Genomic DNA, 16,987 nt, shown 5'->3' with positions numbered 1-16,987 from the left:
CCGCACTTCTACAAAAATAATCAAGGGATATTAAGTGTTATTGCAAACCAAGAGCTGATTTAGAAATCAGAATAAGGTCATTTGCATACCAAAGAAGCCTTATAACAAACTTGCCCAAATAGATACCATCACCCCCTTGCGAATTTAACCACTCCTCAATCTTGTCGATATATAAACCAAAAAGAGTAGAAGACAGTGGACAACCTTGCTTGACCCCGATATCGCTTCTAAAACTTTTAGAAATGCTTGTTGAAGTTCTAATTTTGACTTTCACCTCTTCATACAACCTATGCACAACTGCTCTCAAATGTTTAGGAACCCCAAGTTCTCCATTTTGTGCCAAAGCTTATCCCTAGGAACCGTGTCAAACGCTTTTCTGAAATCAACAAAGCAACAAAAGACTTCTTCCTTTTTCTCCCAAACTTTTTCAATGATGTGCCTTAAAGTTATACAATGATCAACTATGGAATGTTTAGGTCTAAAACCTGTTTGTCCTTTAGCACGCTTATCTCTTTCTTCTACCCACTTGCTAATTTTATTTTCTAAGATGCTTCCAAATAGCTTTGCAAACAAAGGGTTTATCATGATGGTCCTATAATTTGAGGGATCATTGACATCACCGCTCTTGAAAAGAGGTATTTCCAAACTAGTTGTCTAATCTGTGGGGAGCCCCTGTTGTATGATATTGTTGAAAATTTTTGTAATGTGAGGTGCAAAAATCTTTGAGCCCCACTTTAGATATTTTGATTGGAGTTCATCTAAGTCTTCTTCTTTTCCAACACCCAACTTCTTGATACCCATCTCTACCTCTTGCATCGTGAAGAGTTCAGTATCAGTGTTGACCAAGGGGGCAAGGTCAACCTTGGGATCCTACTCATAGAGTTGTCTTGAATAGTCAAACCATTTAGAAGCTGTAATACTATTTCTAGTTTGTTTCTTTCTCGATTGGAGTTCCTTCCAAAATAATTTGGGATTGTTTTTCCCAAGGAAGATTAGTTCTTCCCTCTTTGAAACCATGAAATCGATCTTTTTCTTGCTTAATAGTTGCTTGTAAGCTTTCAGCATTATGTTATCCTTGTTTGACTCTTTCCACATTTTCCTTGCCTTTTTCCATCATTCATCAAACCAAGCTTTAACCGAAAAGCAATTTGTTTCAGAGTTCTTAATTTTTTCTCTTTTGCACTCTACAAGTGCACATTGAATTAAATGTGTTAATTCATGATTATGAAGGCTGTGAATTGTGATTTTCTCCTTCTCAAAGAGCCTCTCTAGCTTCATTTCAAGGTATTACAATTTTCTAGAGTCAAAAGAATTCTACCCTTTGGGAGATTTTGTTGGACATGCTGAATTTTTTACTCTAATTGTTTCTTGATAGTTCAAGAGAAACTTAAATAAATTGGTTTGTGATCTAATTTTAAGTCCCAAAGTTGATCTCCAATCAAAACTTCCTCCATTTTTTCACACAAACCATGTGAGAAAATTATATAATCTACTACACTTGTTCCATTGTAAGTATTGCAAGTGAAATTACCGGACTTTGCCCATCTAGTCAAGCCATTACAAATGACTAAATCAAAGGCCCCACAGAGTAAGCAATTGTTCACCAAAGAGATTGTAGCCCTTGTCTTCTGAAATTCTTTCCCACTAATGATTCTGTAAGCCAAATAGGGTCGCAGTATTCTTTACAACAAAAAATGTTAGCTTACTCACTTGTAGTCCTTATTATATACCTAGGGGGGGATAATATGGGGTACAAAGGAAGATACCCAAGGGAATAATGTAATAATGGGATGGGCCATAGTCATAAATAAGGTGGTTAACCCGTATCATGTAAGGGACCACAAGTAGTTAGTAATAAGGTAATGGGCCCATGGTATTAGTTCGATGGTATAAGGGAACCATGGTAATGATCCATGGTATTGTATGTATAAGGCCTATATAGAGGCTAGAGACTCCACATGGAGAGATGTCAAGGAATATTGTATGAACAGGCATATGGCTTGTGGAGTGTTCTCCTTCCTTAAGGAGTGACTGTATGGTGTTGCCCTACCTTAAGGGTTTGAGATCAATAAAGAAACATTTATATTCTATATTTAGATCTTGTTATTTATTGAGTTATTTCTATTATCATATATTTTTGGGTTAGATCTATAACAAGTGGTATCGGAGCTATAACAAGTGGTATCATATATTTAGATATTGTTATTTCTGGGGTTTATTTGCATTGTCTTATATTTTCATATTAGAGCTATAACAAGTGGTATAAGAGCTATTTTAGTTTAGATCTATAACAAGTGGTAGCAAAGCTATAACAAGTGGTATCAGAGCTATTTCATTTTAGATAAATAAAGAAACATTTCTATTCTATATACAGATCTTGTTATTTATTGAGTTATTTCTATTATCATATATTTTTGGGTTAGATCTATAACAAGTGGTATTAGAGCTATAACAAGTGGTATCATATATTTATATATTGTTATTTATGGGGTTTATTTGCATTGTATTATATTTTTAGATTAGAGCTACAACAAGTGGTATCAGAGCACTTTATTGGGCAAAAGTGGAGAATTTTTCTTTTTTCATTTTTCTTTTTTTTCTTTTTCTTTTTTTTGCAGGATTTCTGAGGCGGCGAGTTTGCAGATCAGATCTGTACATTTTGAGGCAAATATGCAAAATCTAATTTCAGATCTGAATTCTTTGTGAAAAATTACCTGATTAAAAAAAATCGGCTGAATCGGAGTCTGGATGAAGGAGATATCGCTGATCTAAAAATCAATGGTATTGCAGACAATTTTTTGGGGCAGCGAGTTTGCGGCGCAGATCTGGACATCCTGGTGCAATATTCAAAATCTAATTGAAGCTCTGGATTCTTTGTGAAAAAATACCCAATTTCAAAAAAAAAATCAGTCGAATCGGAGTTTGGATGAGGGAGATATCGTTGATTTAAAATTAACTCTCTTTTTTTTCAGAATTTTGGGTGATGGTGGGAGAGTTGCAACGCGGATCTGAAATTCCAAGTGTCTGGATCAAGATTTCTATCACATAGATAAATGAAAAATGGTTGGTCCATTTCGAAAAACAGGTCATAATAGGGATTCTGAGCAATATTGACGGAATTGTGGCCATTTCAAATTTTCACCAAGTAAGTGAATTTTTCTCAAACCCTCTTCATGGAAAATTTTACAGGAAAAGATGATAGCCCTACTATTGAAAAATTCATACAAAAACTAAGGAGCATATATGGGATATTTTGGAAGTCTATAGTACCGATTGGTTTGAAAGAAGAGGCCACCATATGGTGGAACTCACTTGGCATCAAAGACTTGTCCAAATTTTCGAATGAATAATTGGAAAAACTCCTTATGGACAAATGGTATCAGGCTAGAAAACAAGCTAAGGGGAAACATGTGGGGTTATTTCCTACTGGTATATCCTTATTGCAAGTTCATGGATTGATTCAGAAAGAGAAAATCATTGTGTCTATAAATCCGAGTTGCAAGCAAAATCTCATAAATGTCAACTTGGCAAAAAAATTGCAAGTGCGAGCAAAGCACATTGATAACACACAAGTTGATTTTGAGGATGTTCAAGTTTATAAGGATTTGAAGCTTTCTATGGATAAGTATGTGTTGCATGGAAATTTCTATACTTCAGATATGGATAACATGGATGTTATCCTTGGATGGAATCTGTGGGTACTATCAATATTAATATGCAAAAGAAATTCCTGAAGCTCTGGTATAAAAAGAAGAAAATTACATTACAGGATATTTCCATCAATAAATAGGTAGAGTACATGGAGGCTAAAGCAGAAGATGTTCCAAGGACTGACATATCAGATGATGAGCCTTTGATGATCGAAAATCAAACACAAACAGAGGCTGAAGCAGAAAAGGTTACAGGTGTTGATACATCAGATGAGGGCTCAATGGTTGAAGTAATATTGGAAGATAAGACACCACAGCAGGCATCAGATAACAGTCAGGCTCTAGTAAGGGGTGAATTAAAGAAAAATACACCGTGGGTTAAAACTTCAACATATCATCACCCACATCACCCAACAAGACAACAACCAACAAGATGGCAACCAATTAGCCACAAGGACAACAACTGTCGCATGATAAATAGAGCGGAGCGAAGATCCACCTACTACACATCAACATAGAAGAGCTGCCACGGTCAACTTCCATCTCAAGAGAGCGAGGCACCAGCGAGATCGAGGGTTTACCTTTCTCTTGAATGGCTAGATGCACATGCATGGTACCAGTGGACTACTCTTTTGAGTAGATCTTATTATTTATGTTCTTCCCATGTTTCGAGGATGAAATATGCTAAGGGGGGTGGAATGTTATATACCTAGGGGGGATAATATGGGGTACAAAGGAAGGTACCCAAGGGAATAATGTAATAATGGGATGGGCCATAGTAATAAATAAGGTGGTTAACCCATATCATGTAAGGGACCACAAGTAGTTAGTAATAAGGTAATGGGCCCATGGTATTAGTTCGATGGTATGAGGGAACCATGGTAATGACCCATGGTATTGTATGTATAAAGCCTATATAGAGGCTAGAGACTCCACATGGAGAGATGTCAAGGAATATTGTATGAACAGGCATATGGCATGTGGAGTGTTCTCCTTCCTTAAGGAGTGAATGTATGGTGTTTCCCTACCTTAAGGGTTTGAGATCAAGAAAGAAACATTTCTATTCTATATTCAGATCTTGTTATTTATTGAGTTATATCTATTATCATATATTTTTAGGTTAGATCTATAACAACTGGTATCAGAGCTATAACAAGTGGTATCATATATTCAGATATTATTATTTCTGGGGTTTATTTGCATTGTCTTATATTTTCAGATTAGAGCTATAACAATCCTAGCATTGAAATTACCCACTATAAAGACTTCACCTAGCTAAGAAGATGTTGCAATATCTACTTTTAAGGCCGCAAATGGATCTTGTGGTCAAGCCCTCTACATTTGTAGATTTTTAAAATCTCTGGCGCAAAATAACATGCTGCATTTCTGATGTGGTTTCCATTTTCTAATATTTTAAACAAAATGAATTGTTTATTTGAGTCTTCTTTTTCTAACTGAATGAGACGACCTTGTTAACGGGAAAATTGTCTATTCAGAACGACCCTATCCCACTAAGGTGTGACAGTGACCTTAGAAACAAACAGAGAAAACTACTTTTGTATTCTTCTTTATGAACTATAAACGAAGAGGAATAGGATGAACCAACCTGTGTCTTGCGCTAGTCCTTTGATCCAATCTCTCTCCTCTTTGACAGCTTCCAGCTACCTGCTCCCTTACTTGCCCAACTTCACCAAGTACCTGCAAGATCGCAGAAGGAGGAAACTATACAAAGACATGGGTTTATATTCATAAAAAGCTTAGGATCATATTTAAGCTAAACATACAAATGTAACAAACATCAATGATACACAAGCATGTAGGAGAAACTCAAATAGTTTTATTGATATAACAAGAAGATCCGGGAGGAGTTACAACCGATGATTCCTGATCCAGCATCAACCTCCCAACAAAGAAGCCCCTCTTCACCTCCAAAAAATCATAAATCACCCAAAACTCTGATATCTATCTCAAAACCAACAGCAATTCTTTACAATGTACAAAATTCCAGCCTCTGGATCTCTGGGATGAGGGATCCATATATAGATGTATGCAAGGAGGATGAGTCAGCTTATGATTTGACTAGTGTCTTCTCTCTGTCAGTTCTTGCTTCCACTTGGAGACTGAGAGCCTCTTACTCATCCTTGGTCGAATTCAGTGAGGCAAGTGTCATTGGGGAAGATTCTGGAAGCTTCCATTGTCTTTCCACCTCGCGGAATGGCACTGCCATTTGTCATTTCCCACTCAACGCACCCTGATAGTGCATTTAGGTGCGTTGCAACACACCTAGCCAGTGTATTTGGGTGCTATGCAACGCAGCTGGCCAGTGGAGCAGCTGAAATGATCCTGATTTGACTGATTCTGAGCAGTTTCTGGTGGAGAACTTCTGGGAGAAGCTGTAATTTGTTGACCTTGTTCCTTTAGGAGTCGGAACAACACTTTTATGGACTTAGGATCCCTTGGTTTATGGACATTTCATGCTTGGAGCTGCAAGGCACAAAAATGTCTATAACAGTTGCCCCCTAAAGTATGAGGTCGTTTATCGGGTGAAATGCTTTATTAGGAGGATCCGAAGTTCTTTCAATGCTGGGAGGAGACCTGTAATAAGATACAATACAATACATTATCTTCATACTATTTTTCATGATCTAGCTGAGGCGGGCATTCCCATGCTCAGCTTTATAAATTCATTTTCATGTACATAGGACAGACAATCATCTGATGGTAGACTGATGATTCTGATAGAGCCATCATCCTTTTGGTAGGATGATTATCTGTGCTGCAATGTTGTACATTTCAATGTCTTTATTTTCCTGAATATATATCACAGCCCGGATGGATGAAACTAGATCTGGGGTCTTCAATCTCGTCCGATCTTCACTCGAAGTACAAGTCGATCCATGTGAGAAATGTTTTGAAGTCGAACATGGAAAGACATCGCTTGATTACCAGTCAATGATGTAAACTATTAACAAGCGCGAGAGGAATCACCGATAATGATGATGACCCTCAAGGTACTGTAGTACAATTCACGTGGTGTGAATAAAGGGCTTGGCGTCAAACACCACGCAAAATCTTTCGGTCGAAGTTCATTGATGTATACCTGTCGCCGGAAGTGAGAAACTTGCCATTGAGGCATGCAAGCTTCAAAGTACTGAATGGGGTGTTCCTAGATCAACTTCTTGGATAATGAGCTGATGTCGACAAGAAGTGATCCATCAAAGGAGGGCCTTAATGAATCCCACATCAATGACACAGAACGGAGCAAATGATTTTGATGGCGGTGAAAACGATCTGATGATATATGGTTCAGGATGGCGGTCATGAAAGAATGAAGTATAATGTATGGTAGTGGATGGGACACGGGTGACTTCTCTGGATGACTTCTCTTGAACATGTCGGCGACACTTATGTGATGGATTGGTAGCATTTACCCCAAATGTGGATGGTATGGCGTGACCATGGTGATGTGACCGGTGAATGAAACAACCCAACCCGACTTGGACACGGAGTGGAAGTGTCATGTTCAAGAGCGACTTGCTATCAATAAAGATTCTTTGAGTTTTCTTCCCAATTTTTCCCCAGTCATTGCTGACCAGTACCTCTTTATTTTTGTCAAGCTTGAGGAGGATAACATATGCTTGTTCTATAATTTGCCCTTCGGGCAAACCCATCGCTATGTTTTAACGAGCCTAGCGATAGTGAAACTCGTTCTCGTCTAAAGACAAGTTTGTCGCTATTAATCTTTTTAACGAGTTTAACAACAAAGATAACTCGATCCTTTTCATTTCTAGAGAGTCTGAAAAGGTACGTAAAGGTAACTCCAAAATTCATTTTTCGTCATCTAATCCCTTAAGTCCTAAAAAGTATAAAACAATACAGAAGGGATGAATTTTCGATAGTTTTAACGATCCGAACAAAGCAAGTGCTCGATCTTTTTGTGCAATAATCCCTCAGGTCCAAAAAGATTAAAATCTAGAGGAGGGATAGCACTTCCCGTCGCTTTAACGAGCTGGAAGGCCAAAACTCAGCAATCTTTTCATATTTTACGAGTCAGTTGAAAAGAGCTTAAAGAAGACTCGTCTTTTGAGGAACGAGTGATAAAATGGGTAGCAGCTGATTCCAGGTAAGGGTTGGAATTTTCCAATCACAGCAGTGTCACAAGGATGGCTAGTGAAATCACTCTTCACAGTTGTTCCTCAAAATGGGTAAACAATCAAATGGAGGTGAATGATCGGCCAATGGAAAAGTGGAGGTGACGGTGCAAACACGACCAAGGCTTTAATGGCTGAAATGCTACATTCACGGTGGTTATTTACCGGGGAATAGTTCATTTTTTAACGAGCTTAAACGCGGGTGGAAACATTTGCTCATGTCTTATGTTTATTTTTTAACGAGCTTGAACTATGTGCTAAAACTGCTCGATTAATCCAGTCATATGATAAGAATGTCTCATATAAAAATGGCAATTTTTAGATTTTTGCCCCACATCCTTTCTTTATGCAAGTTAGGTGACGACTAATCCTACGAGTTTAAAGGGTTAGAGGTCCTAAAAATTTAAAAAATAAATAGCCGTCCCTCGCTTGCACTCAAAAAGGTTTGCATGCCCCCAGGTATAAAATATGGTTTCAAGGTTACCCCTCAATTTGCAGACAAAACATTTGTTCTATCAGGAGAGGCCTACCTCTTACAGGTTACCAAAGATTGTCTTATTCGCGTTGCGAATGAAACATTTCTTCGGCGATGTCTACCGAGATAAACAAAGGTGAGCGACGATGCCCGCCAACTCACATAACTTTGACAAGAGAATCTTATTCTAGAATAACCCCTCTTCCAATCACGGACGGGGTACAGACTAGTCATATTCTCCCGCGGAAACCTACCCTATACCCGAAGTTTTCCTGCCGAAGCATACCAGGATGCATGCCCCCTGGGTTTTAGTCATATCCCTCCGAATTACTCGTGCTCATCGGGAGGACGGACCGGGGATTGAGACATTTCTTGCGTGAAAAGACCATTTAGGGACGGTATATGACTATTTGCTATGCGTGATCCGGGAAATGAAAGCTGGTCCATGAGCTTGACCACTCTTCCTTCGTGCGGAAAACACATTACTCTAAAGAGTGAGGAGACAATGGCTCCCATGCAATAAATATAGTCTCGTCCAAGGAGTAGGTTATAATCCAAGGTTCCTTGAACAACCATTACGTTCATGCGAAATGTCTTCCTTCTCAATGTTATGGGCACATCGGGAAGGATCCCTAAAGGTCGACTGGTTCCTTTATCAAAGCCTGTCAGATTTCTCATCTCAGGCAAAAGTAATGGTGAACCAAGCTCTTTCCAAGCAGTAGAGGAAAGGATACTCACAGAAGCCCCCTCATCTATGATGGTACCAGCCATGACCATTCTATATATTTGAACGATAATTCGGAATGGTACACTTGCTGGTAAACGGGGTCTGCCTAGTTGATTCCAGTCGAAGGAAACAACTAGGTTGCTTGGAGGTGGGACCGAATAGACGGCCGGGTACGGCTCTGACGAACTTCCTTCCTGCGGTAAAGGAACGGGTAAATTGCCCCAATGTTCGTAGGAGTCTGTGTTTATGAAGAGAATTTGGACGGTGTCATCCTTGTTCTCTTCAGTGACTGTATCATCTGAAGATAAAACCTTTGAAGGCAAGACCGAGTCAACTGCCGCCTCGACCTTTTGACTTTCGTCTGGTATGGATCCAGTTGGTTTATCTTCAATGATAGGCACTTCAGCTGACCACCTGAGCGGGCTAGCTGGATTCTCAACTAGTGACGGACTCGGCAAGAGTTTTTTATATCCAGGAGGAACTCGTAATGGTGAAACCGGATGATCATCCAAAACTCTTTTAGCTTCGTCTAAGAAGGGACAATGGTGGACGGCATGATTGCCTTCACACAGTTTACAAGGAAATCTAGCTTTCCCTTTTTGTCCTGGGGCTTCACTTTCACTAGTTGACGGTGTTCTTTCAACATGATCACCAGAGGTTGATGACACTGGATTGTGCAAACGAGGAGACCAGTCCCTTAGTATCTGGGGGATGCAAGGACAATCTCTGTGAAAGTGGTCTCCTTTGCAAATGACACATGGCGATTTAGGCCTGGTCGGTGCAGTGTGTGGATTTTCGTTAGACGACACTCGTTTTCCCCCATTCCCTTTGGCTCCTTCTTCTTCTTCTCTTTCTTCTTCTTTTCCTTCTTCTCCTTAGGAACTTGACTTTTGGCTTTGCCAGCCCCATCAAGCAAAGAGGAAGGAGGAGAGGAAGAATTAGAGGAAGTAGAAGGTTGGTGGGCAACTCTGGACTCGTCTAATTGTTGATTCGATTGTTCAGGAATAGTGGTGTTCTGAACGACATTGGTTGAGAAGAGCCATACCGGCAAGCCAATTGTCAGTCTTGGAAGCGACAATGTGGCCATATGGGGTGCACCAACATCTCCCCAAGAGGAGAAGGGACTAGGATTTCCATCAAGGGGAATTCCTTGGTTGGTAGACTCCATTTTCTCAACCTAAGATCAACATAGGAAAGGGGTAATGAATATTCCGTTTAAAATAAATTTTAAGACGCTGTGACACAACTTGTTTTTTCAGTTTTTAAGAGTCGAGAAAAAACAAAAGATGACTCTAGTCTCCTTCGATTTTTAATGAGCCTGAAGTGACAAGTGCTCAGATGGACCTTTTCCGTTAAGGAGTCTGAAAAGGAACGAAAGGGACTGCTCTGGAGATCTAGGTAGAGGGAGTACTAAACCAATCGCAAAACTGCAGAATACGTTTTACGGTACGGCAGTCAATCTTCCCGAATGTTGTGTTCGGTGCATTGCGATCAGTAGGGCGGCCGACACGGCTTCCTATGGATAAAATGATTTAAGCCTATAGGGGTCTCCCAATATATACTCGATGGTACGTGGGAGCACAAGTCCATACTGGCGCTTATCGTCTCAAAGTGGAGGAATCACCCAACCATCAGTGAGGACAACAGTTACCAGGCTTTACGACGCCGGAATACGTCTCTAGCCTAGACCTCTAAATGTTGTGCGTTAAGTTCCAAAGCGTTGTTAGATTCAGTGAATTTATTTTAAGTTGATCTTTCTTATGAAGTTTTCCTTTTTGGGTTCACCACGAGATGTAGATGTAATTCCTAAAATGCAATCTAAAGATGATAAGCAAACTTTTATCTTTTTTCAGCAATGAAAATCCTAGCTACAAGGGGAAAAGAAAGACACAATCTTTTCGCAAAGAGCAAAGAGCACACTGTAAATGCACTTTCCTAAATCAAGCCAAACAGACTGTCAATATGCAAATGCACATGTGCATGTATTTGTTTTTCACTTTCTTAATATTGATGCCTAAAAAGAAAGTTGATGTACAAATCTGAATTTGCTTTCAAGTGACAAACACAAACAAGCTTCTTTTCGAAATCAAAACGTAGAGATGATTACGACACTTTATGATTTTGAAATAAATACTCGTTTCGACACTAGAAAGTCACAAATTCAAACCAAAGGCAAAAGTAAAAGCATAATCGACTGTCAACAGCAAATAAACTTTCTCCTATGATCAAAATCGACACTTGCGACAGATCTAAATCAAAGGACGATAGTATGATTATTCTACTTTTGCAATGGAAAACTGTAAATGACGCCACAAACACACAAAAACACCTACAGTTCTTTTGTAAAAATGAGGCAGAATTACGGCAAGGAAAAGGGGTTTTTAAACAAACACATACACTGATCACAGGCTGCAAAAATCAGAGACAAAACTGAAAAAATGAAGCAAAGAACCTCAGCTGCACAAGGCTAGGCTGATCAGCGCACCTGTTACACAGAGAAACTGGATTGTAGCGCAGGTTTCCCTCTCGGGAACTGCGTTGAAATGCAGGAACTCTTCACAATACTTGCGCTGGGACAGAAACGAGAATTCTATCCGGGTTCTGGGTCACGGTTTGCAGTTTAATCTATGGTTTTTGGCCTAGTAAAAGCAATCAGTAATGCACAATCAGAGGGTAGATTTAAGGAAGGTGTAAGAGCTATCACAAAGGGCAATCAGATCATTTGTGAATCAGTTGTTCAAATCATAAACAGATCCAGTGAATGGATTGAAGCAGCATATGTCTACTTTGCATTTGTTAATGGCAAATGCAGTTCGATTTGCTACTTCTAAGTTTATGAAACAAACAACAAGAGAAACACAAACAAACTAATTAGATAATCGTCCCCAGCGGAGTCGCCATTTTGTTAACGGGAAAAGTGTCTATTCAGAACGACCCTATCCCACTAAGGTGTGATAGTGACCTTAGAAACAAACAGAGAAAATTACTTTTGTATTCTTCTTTATGAACTATAAATGAAGAGGAATAGGATGAACCAACCTGTGTCTTGCGCTAGTCCTTTGATCCAATCTCTCTCCTCTTTGACAGCTTCCAGCTACCTGCTCCCTTACTTGCCCAGCTTCACCAAGTACCTGCAAGATCACAGAAGGAGGAAACTATACAAAGACATGGGTTTATATTCATAAAAAGCTTAGGATCAGATTTAAGCTAAACATACAAATGTAACAAACATCAATGATACACAAGCATGTAGGAGAAACTCAAATAGTTTTATTGATATAACAAGAAGATCCAGGAGGAATTACAACCGATGATTCCTGATCCAGCATCAACCTCCCAGCAAAGAAGCCCCTCTTCACCTCCAACAAAGCATAAATCACCCAATACTCTGATATCTATCTCAAAACCAACAGCAATTCTTTGCAATGTACAAAATTCCAGCCTCTGGATCTCTGGGATGAGGGATCCATATATAGATGTATGCAAGGAGGATGAGTCAGCTTATGATTTGACTAGTGTCTTCTCTCTATCAGTTCTTGCTTCCACTTGGAGACTGAGAGCCTCTTACTCATCCTTGGTCGAATTCAGTGAGGCAAGTGTCATTGAGGAAGATTCTAGAAGCTTCCATTGTCTTTCCACCTCGCGGAATGGCACTGCCATTTGTCATTTCCCGCTCAACGCACCCTGATAGTGCATTTAGGTGCGTTGCAACGCACCTAGCCAGTGTATTTGGGTGCTATGCAACGCAACTAGCCAGTGGAGCAGCTGAAATGATCCTGATTTGACTGATTCTGAGCAATTTCTGGTGGAGAACTTCTGGGAGAAGCTGTAATTTGTTGACCTTGTTCCTTTAGGGGTCGGAACAACACTTTTAGGGACTTAGGATCCCTTGGTTTATGGACATTTCATGCTTGGAGCTGCAAGGCACAAAAATGTCTATAACAGACCTTCCTTCTCCCTCACTAAAACCATGATACTCCCGTGTCCTTTGCCATTCCCTATTGCCTTATTCCACACTTCCATATTCTAGTATTCTTCAAACAGAGGTGTCTTGCACCCTTCATGCTCATGTTTCTATGAGGTAAATTATGTCTCTATCCTCCGCATTAGGCCCTAACCCAGGTCCTTGTCTCTATGGGTAACCTCTGTAGTTCCAACAAACTAATCTTAAGGAACCTTGGGTATGACTTGATTGCTATTTATTTTGACATGCAAGACTCACATTTGAGTCTGTCCTTGTTTTCCCATACTAACCTTGCTTCTTGATTTCCTGTTGAAAAGTTTGTGGACTCTTCTTTATTACCATTTTGTTGCTTTATTTTGGAAGGAGGTCCAAATCGCACTATCACAACTTTACCTTTACAAATTCATGCTCTCTTGCCTTTATCTATTGTTGCCCTAACCTTTAACATTTCCTCCCTCCTTTCCTCTTGTTGTCTTACAGTTAAATCTTCTTCTAGAAAAAAGCGAGAAACCCTCAAGAAATGCTTCTTGCTTATAATGATATATTTATCACGCAAGCTAGGCATGATAACTTTATGGGCCTGGCTCTCTCACCGTTAAACTTGACCACCCTCCATGCTTGGCATATTTATCTTTGCCATAGCAACTTGTCTTTCAAGAAGTCTCTTGCAAGGTCAAGAGTACATTCATTTTTCTCAAAGTCTTTCACCCTTTAATAAGTATGTTTGCTGCTCTATGTTGTCTTTCCTTGCCTTCTCTATCTTGCATGTTGTCAACCCGAATGTTTGTTTCTCCTTCCTTATTAGCAGAATTGCTAATAACTTGAGCCCAAGTTTTGGAAACTTTGGTGGATTATTATTTCCTTTCTTCTCTTGTTTTATCTTCATGGTTGTTTATTTGGGCAATCGTTTTCCCTTTATCCAGGGATGATTTCGCATTCACCACCTCTATACTTTCCACTACAAATTTCTTTATGTTTAGTACATCTGCCTTCATGCATTGTCATTCTATCTTCCCTATTAAGAGAGCTTCCTGTAACAATGTCACTTGTTCTTTCAAAACTTTATTTTTTCTGCTAAAGCCTTGTTCTTCGTTGTTATTATATGAATTTTATGATCTCTTTCCTACTCTTTACCTTCTAAAACCTCCAACTTTTGTTATGCATTTAACAATTCTTTGACATAAATATTAGATGACCAAGTTAGAGGTGTGGATGTGGGACTATAGAAGGTAGAATCATCAATAGCTTTTCTTCTAGACTTCTTGTTGCCACATGCTTGTAGAGGGGACTTGTTGGAGTGCTTACTGTGAAGGGCTAGAGTACTTTCCCTTTGAAACCATTTTGTCCTTGTCTGCTCCCATTTTAGATGAGCTAGTTTTCATTTTAAAATGCCCCGATATTGCTTGGCATTGGCCCTACTCCTCACTGTTGTTTTCTCATACCTATTCCTCACTGTTATTTTCTGAACACCATTGCCCCTGTCTGCTATTTGTTATTCGCTATCCCCTATCTGCTATGCTATCAGTTGCTTCTGTTGCTATCCACTGTAAGACTGCCTTCAACTACCCAGCACCCTAGAGACGCACTCTTGCACAAAAGAAATCAAACAATACACCGAAAATACCACAAGCTGCCGATGGAACAGAACCCTCGCACCCAGAAGCGAGATAGCTTTGGAACACGTACACCAAGTCAACCTCTCTGACCAAGAATACCAGGTGGGGCAAAGACCTCCCCCAAAGCCACTTAAAGAGGTTGACTCCGAATAACAATGCAGCAACCTGGCAATTTCTCGCCAGTTCATTTCACACTACTCTACTTAACACCGGGACCACGAACAAAGCTCTTGCCCAAAACCACAGCGGACCAGAACTCACCCAAATGCTATCACTGCCACCATCTAGCCTTCCGCCTGAGATTTTAATTTATAAATCGAAAAAAAAAAAAAAAAATCTTTTTATCAACGTATTCTTCTAATTCAGATTTAATTATTAACAGTGATACTTACCTATGTTGTTACCAGGCTTTAGCAGACCTAAGGGAAATGAACATTTCAAATTCTTACAGGTATGCCCTTCTTTTTTAATTTTCTCAATAGCTCATGGACTAAGTCCATTAACATATATATCATCCAAATCATTAGACACCCATGTCTGAAAAACAAACGGAAACACAGGCTCTATTGGTTCATGTTTTCATATACAATCGTTTCAGGGCAACCATTCTCATCGACACATCATAATCCATGAGAGCACACAACAGTAAAAAATGTACATTTGGAAGGCTGTCATGTCACATCATGTATACAAAATTGAGTTTTTCACTGATAAAAAATACAGTGCGAGAGAGACATTATCTTGTCTGAAAACAGGTTTATCTACATACATATATGCATGTTCTCTTAAAAAAATGTAGTAAGTATATGGACATCATTAACGTCAGTCTATACAATACAGTGTGCAACAAACTTGTCTGCTAATACCCCCATTGATATCAACGCATCAACAATGCATGGTGCATAGAACATTGGAAGCTTGTAATGTCACACACAAAATTTATATGCAAGTATGTGGGCAGTCATTAAAAGTGTAAAATATCATCAACGTCACAAGACTATCTTTTTTGCTTGTGAATATCCTCGTGTTTAAAGATTCTTTGAAACATACTCATGTGATCCTTTACCACTAGCTACTTAAGCATATCATCTTCAATTTGGAGAGCTTACTATTGCACATGCTGGCCAATATGGTCTCCACCTGAATTTTCTCCAACATAGATCAAACTCGACAACAATTCTTTCCAATATGCTTTTCTGCATTTTTCCTCTTCCAAAGTTCTGTGTGCCACAAGCTGATACACATGAACAACCTTCTTTTGACCTATGCGGAATGCACGGCCGATTGCTTGCTTTGTGCAAGATGGATTCCACACAAGATCCAGAAGGATCACCTGTGAAGCTTCTGTTAGATTGATTCCCATGCCACAAGCTTTGATTGATGCAAGTAGGACGCGTGCCTTTCTTGGTTGTTGACTGAATTTATCAATTATACCCTGACGCTCATGCAGATGGTGTTTCCCCTTGACTAGTAGTATTTCTTGGACTTTGCACCAATGGAAGTGGAACTCAAGAATTTCCTCCGAGAGTTACAAAGGTGAAATATACTGGTAGAAAACCAATGCCTTTTCCCCTTTCTCACAACAGAGCCTGATGATATCAACCACAAATTTCAATTTGATCCCTTAGGTGTGATATTTTCTGCATGTGCCCACTTCAAGGCTAGGATGGTTAACCCCCAAGTACTTTTCAATGAATACCAGATCTTTGAGAAGACATGGATGTATGGAGGCAATTGACATCATCATCTCCAGCTCCACATTTGAACAAGTGGAATTTTTCATATGAACTATTTCATGTATTCTTCTTTAAAGTGTCTCTTGCAGGGGTGTTGGCCTTAACATCACGGTGTAGGTTCTTAAACCAGGAAGTTCATTTAAAATATCTCCTTTATAAACGTCAATAAAGTCTTCAGTCATGGATTTTAACAGTTGACGACATGCGCTTCTTTCTCTGCTTCTTCCAGTATTTATCCTTTTTAAAATTTGCTCCACAAAATAGCATCTGGCTATCTTCTCCTTCACCACCTCCTCAGAGACTTCACTTTAGTGATTCTTCAATTGCAAAATACGATCAACAAAGTTTGGTCTTTCCAAACAGAGTGTGTTGAAGTATTCTTCAAAATTGTTCTAAAACAAAGTTCCAGATAGCAGAATTCGCATCCTTATATTCACTCTCATTAACAAATTCCAAATCTTTGAGTTATGACTTCGAGGAATGTGGCCTTCATCAAGAATTTAAAGGCCTAAACTCCTTCTAAGGTACCTTCATATCTGCGTGGTCTCTTCAGACATTTTGTCATTGTCTTCATTGGAGAAAGTGTAAAACAAAGAGTAGCTTATTATCAACACACTTTCCTTCTTATGCCACTAATGTAGCATTTTTATGTTGTAAATATTATAGAC

Source organism: Pinus tabuliformis, chromosome 8 (assembly GCF_031772625.1).
Source record: "Pinus tabuliformis cultivar Carrire ecotype Pingquan chromosome 8, CPIR1, whole genome shotgun sequence".
Lineage (NCBI taxonomy): Eukaryota > Viridiplantae > Streptophyta > Pinopsida > Pinales > Pinaceae > Pinus > Pinus tabuliformis.
The sequence above is the reverse complement of the archived record's forward strand: the minus strand, read 5'-3'. Positions refer to the sequence as shown.